The 5,559-nt window shown below is 45.0% G+C and overlaps 1 long non-coding RNA gene across 1 annotated transcript; it reads left to right on the top strand.

The window, feature by feature from the left end:
• Positions 1–3,004: 3,004 nt before the first annotated feature.
• Positions 3,005–3,779, top strand: LOC134225167 (uncharacterized). The gene is made up of 3 exons (XR_009983184.1): positions 3,005–3,131; positions 3,197–3,267; positions 3,334–3,779. It is a non-coding gene; the product is annotated as an uncharacterized LOC134225167 (long non-coding RNA).
• The last annotated feature ends 1,780 nt before the right edge of the window (positions 3,780–5,559 follow it).

The raw sequence follows: 5,559 nt of genomic DNA, 5'->3' as shown, positions 1-5,559 counted from the left end.
AACCGGGGCACAAGCAATAGGACTGCAAAGGCCCTGACAGAAGCAAGCTCTGTCGACGCTGCGGATTGGAGGGACATAAGGCACAATGCTGCACGAACCCTCCCAATTGTTTGATTTGTTCCAGCAAAGCTGTGAACAGCAAGCACCCCATGGGGGGTTCGAAGTGCCCGGCGTTTAAGCGTGCTGCAAATTCACAGTGCAGGTAACGCAGCTGGCTTGCCCGAGTGTTTGGTGTGCGCAGGTTTAGAGGAAACGGCGGAACACGTGTTGTTCGTGTGCTCACGTTTTCGCGCAATGCGTGACCACATGCTTGCCACATGTGGTCTGGACACTACCCCGGACAACCTAGTTCGGAGGATGTGTAAAGATGAAGTTGGCTGGAACGCCGTTTTATCGGTTGTCGTCCAAATCATCTCGGAGCTACACAGAGGTGGCGCGTGGAATCAAGGATGGCTAGTTCAGACGCAAACAAGAGGTGGTCCAATCGGCTTCATGGGTCATACCGGTGGCCATGCCCTGTGGTCGAACTCGATCCTTTCATCAAACAAGTGGCCTCGCGAAGAACAACATGGTATCGTCGCTTTCGCGGCGTCGGTCAACCGGGCGGGTTCCGAGCCCGAGAACGGAAAGGGGTCCTCGTCAAGGCTGGGGTAGGCGTAGGCACCGCGTTGGCAAGTCCCTCTGTGTGATGGCGAATAGACACTATCGCAGAGAGGTCAATTTGGGGTGCACGCGGCATCATCATTCTTGATACCAGTCATGCAGGGGGAAGCAGGCGCGAAGTCGACCCTTCCCACCTTCCAAGGACATAGGGCGTGGTAAGGCCACCTGGAAAGCCGGCAATGCGCTGGCACGATACCATGGTGTTCTTCTAAAAAAGCGAGTCACGATGTTCGATGCTGCAAGGACACGCAGCTAACCTCGAGGGTGCGTCGTGCACTGGCCCCCCTTTGAAGCATTACTTTCTGGTTGTACCGGAGGGACTATGGGCTTAGCGGCAATGGAAACGGTTTAGCGGGTCGGGGATGTAGTTCTGCCTTTCTCGTTTGCTGTCGGAGGTGGTCCCTAACCCCGCACTTCCTGGACAACCCAAGATGTCTGTTGAGCAGATTCCCCCTCCTTAGGAAGGAAAAAAAAAGACTAACTCACTCACTCATTCAATAGTAGATTCTGAGAATTGGATCACGCTTCATCCGGAAACCGGTGCTTTTACTATTAGCTACCAAGGAGCAACTTCAACTGTGTTGCCTTTGTAGCTTTGCTGACGTGAACTGCAGTTAACCGCATTGGGTGCAGTTGACCTCTTCAATCGTCAAATCTAAAACACATGAAAGATGGCGGCCATTACTGCTCGCGGAAAATTGGATACTTAGTTCTATACTGCGTTGAAACAGTTCCAGGTGATTCATATTAATCTTTAATCTTCTTCTTCTATATACATAAAAATGAATTTCTGTCTGTCTGAACCTTATAGACTCAGAAACTACAGAACCGATCGGCGTGAAAATTTGTATGCAGAGGTTTTTGGGGCCGGGGAAGGTTCTTAAGATGGTTCGAGACCCCTCCCTCCTTTGCAAAGGGGGGCTCCCATAGAAATAAAACATCAATTCCTTCATAACACGAGAATCAACCAGAGAAAACATCAACTTTAGGCGAAACGAAGTTCGTCGGGTCTGCTAGTTCTGAATAAACTTTTATTGACTAACATTTTTTTCATCGAAATGAAGTATAAACTTGAAATAAGTACCTATTCGGGGTAATGGCATTCGGGGTAACTTCATTCGGGGTAATGGCATTATGGGTAATGGAATTATGGGCAGTGTCATAGAATCTAAAATTTTATTTCCCTCTTTAAGCACTATGTAACAGGTACGCCAAGCGTCTGTTACTTTGTAAATATTAATTATGGTTACTGTAAATAAACGGGCTTGGTGGTCATATGGCTACCGCTTCTGCCTCATACGCAGGAGGTCGTGGGTTCAATCCCAGGCCCGTTCCATTCTTCCTACTTTGTATCTTTTCATATATTTCTCATGTTCTAGCAATCGCTAGAACTGGAAATGGGCTTTCATACCGTTTCCATCTTCTATCCCTATACCTACAACTTGATTAGTTCTAGCAGGTTACTGTTAGAATTCGAAATGAGTGAAAAAGTTCGTTTCGGCATCCAATTAGAATACTACAACCACCCTTTCATAACTATCACATTGGCAACCCGTTAACCAAGACGAACATCTGCCATAAAACCTTAACCCCAAGATTCCAATAAAAATTCCGCAGGAACTCGTGGCGAGTGCAGAGGTGTTCTCGGCTTGCAGTGGGTGAGTGACTGCATCATCAATTCCTTCCCATCCCCGATGACCGTGAGGACGTGGCCAGCGCCGTTATCGACTATCCAAAATACTAGAGCTCTCGGACTGTGCACATTGAGGTTGGAGAGCAAATCCCATGCTTCCATCCATTGGTTCCCTGTGCAATTGCGATTGTTCTGGTCGATCACGGAGTAGCAACTACGAAATGCACGGTCATCATGCTCATGCTCATTAATTATGGTTACTGTAAATATTCGTACTTGTTTACTATTATATGTATACAATAAAATATTTGAATATACTTCCGTGGTAATAATTTATGTTCGTAGAAACTAAGTAGAAAAGCATCAATCAAATTAAATCTTCACTGACACCATAAATGTGTGCCGCCCTGTCTTATCGCGAGCACTGCTATAAAAATTTTAATTACCTTTCGCCTGAAAAGTATGCAACTGAGAGACACGACGTAACGTACGCAATTCGCGAGGTCAAGAAATACTCTCTTTCGCGAACGCGAGATTGAAATTTTGATATAATCGGAATTAACCGAAGGTCACCTGTCCGGATTTATGGCGAAGGTCAAAACGTTACTTGGAATTGGCGGGAGAATGAGACGGCAAGATCTGATGCAATCCGCGGAAGCGAGATGTATTTTCACTCAAAAGAACATGATAACCCACTTTATTCAATTTGTTCGGGACTGAAGTTCTTCCGGTTTCGAGGCTTTAAATCTGAGGACCACAGAGTTTCTCGTCCATTTGCCTGGAGTCTCGATAAAGTTTCGGAAGTGTGGCTCTGCCAGAATACGCGGTGTCCGAGGTAGTGATAATTGTAGTTTATTTAAAAATCTTTCTAAGTGCTAATTTCCCCGTGTTTCATTATAGTGAACTGATAATCCCACCCAATCAGTTAAGTTCAAAAGTACCTTTGTGCAAAGAAGCTAGTGATCAGAAAGGTAATGCGATTGTGTAAAATCATGTGCGTGCCATGTGCGTTGTCTAAAGTTTCCGTTGTCGTACAGCCGTGCGACGGCTTTCTGTGTCCGATTTAGGAACCACTCGCCCCACCGTAGCTGCATCCTCCGTCGAGCCTCCGTTGAGTGCAAATATCCCGGCCTTCCGTCACCAAAAGGCCATCGTGGACGGTATCGTGCCCGAGCGACATTCCGGCGGCAATCATCACGTGGACATCGACGTCGGAGAATCGCCTTCCGTGCGGTTTCGCCCTGCTAGGTGGCTAGATCAGCATCAGCAGTGAGCATCGTCGAGTTTCAACCGTTTTCCCTCCACGCCGTCCGATCATCTACCAACAGCATGAGGTAGCCGATCACCAAAGCCAGCAAAGTCGATCGCAAAATCTAACAGGCCTGTAAGTACAAAGAGCTCATTTTTTTCCTCCCGTCCGTGTGCACATGTGACAACGATCCGAGATCGTTAATGAAAGGCCCATCTCGATAGATGCCGGCCCCCAAAAATTAGCAATTTGCAAGCGCTATTGTTCCGTGAGACAGACAACGAAAAGGTGGATGGTGTAGAGAGTAAAGACACGCACATGTAGATAGGATAGGTGAAAGCAAATGATCTGAAATTATGTAGAATACATTTTGTTAAACCATGAATAAACCCTTAGTAGATCCTTTTAATAAATTGGTTTAGATCTCTAACAATTTGGTTTAGATCCCTATCCTCTTGATTCACGGTGGTGTTGGCATGGTGAAAGATTTCAGAACGCGCGCATAATTTTTGAATTTGAAAACCGCCTGGCGGTGGGACTAGAGTTGTGAAGGCGAACCGGTTCCATGACGGTGTCGACCTCTGGTGTAAATGGTGGGTAGCCCCCAGTGATGATAAACGAAAGCTTTTATGGTAAGTTTCAGGACCGTTCATTTAGGGTGATTTGGGGTGCTATGTTCTTTTGAGTGAAATGCAAAAACTGTAAGACTGATGTGGAAAAATTCGGGGACTGCAAGATCGTTTCTCAACCTTTTCCAAGGAACAACTTAGGCCTAAATAGTGATAGGTCTCATGCCGGGCAACTACACGACGATGAATGGTCCTCATTAGAGGTGGCGCTTAAGCCATTCGTTTAAAATTGAGTACGTAGCAGTAGTTCCTCGTTCAGTTTCATTGAGTCTTTTTCGTTATTCAGGAGTAGTTCGCCAGTCGTTCTCAAACGACTCAATTGCGGGCTACAACTGGAATTGGCTTTTGAGTTTTTTTGAAGAATTTTCGTTAATTTTAACCCTAATCGTGATGTTGTCTATATGCAGACCCTTTATAGCTTCATTTATTCTTCTGCCATCAAAACCTAATAATTTCTTTCTTTCTATTCCATAGAGCTCCGTAGCTCTGGCTATCCGGAAAATGCTCCCAGTTGAACCATTCCTGGAGCACAATGACGCGCCACAAGCCGGAATATGAAACTGAAATTCCCTGATTCCGAATCCCAAGCATCCATAAATATTGTAAACTCACCTCGAGTCACCACGGGTACGTTGGCTTATATTCCTCTTTACTAACGTATTAATAAGATGATATTGATTGTACATATCACAAAGAACAGTGGCTCCGTAAAGTGTCATACACGCCTGAGCCTACCAGATAAACGAACTTGAAAAAAAAAGTTTAGCGAAGCGCAATAACATATTGGGAATACGTGTCTGGTTGGACTTATACCAGCATTGCTCGAGAACGACGGTATATTTCGGGTTTATTATCGTTAGAAACGAGAAGAATAGCTCGAGTTTTTACAATTGCAGTGCTGCCGCACACAGTTAAAAATTCTTAAAACTACACCGTATGGAAATATTTTAACCCTTATTTCTGCGTTTAGTTGCCTTGAATTTTACATACAACTTTTTCTTGTACGCATTATTGAATACAAACTCCACAACTGTTGGTATTTGAAGTCCAATGCAGATCAACAAAGATGTTTTAAGCCACTAGACAATAAGTAACAAAGCTCAGATAGATACAATAAAATTCAGATAAATCGAGGATCGTGGCAACACTGCCGCTACACGTTGCTTCGACGAACCCTCCAAACGATCTAGAGAGAACGACGCTGACGACTGCGATGACAAGGTCGTCTTGTGCTCGCTCAGTTGATAATGTGACGACAACAGCCGGATGACACACAGCTATGCTTCTGGTTCCAGCATAAAATTCACGTTATTATTTTGTTATGGGCGTTATTTTCTGATACAATATTGTTACCAAATATTAAAATTTGTTTTGCACCGTACCGT

This window comes from Armigeres subalbatus, chromosome 3, assembly GCF_024139115.2.
Source record: "Armigeres subalbatus isolate Guangzhou_Male chromosome 3, GZ_Asu_2, whole genome shotgun sequence".
NCBI lineage: Eukaryota > Metazoa > Arthropoda > Insecta > Diptera > Culicidae > Armigeres > Armigeres subalbatus.
The sequence above is the reverse complement of the archived record's forward strand: the minus strand, read 5'-3'. Positions and strand labels throughout refer to the sequence as shown.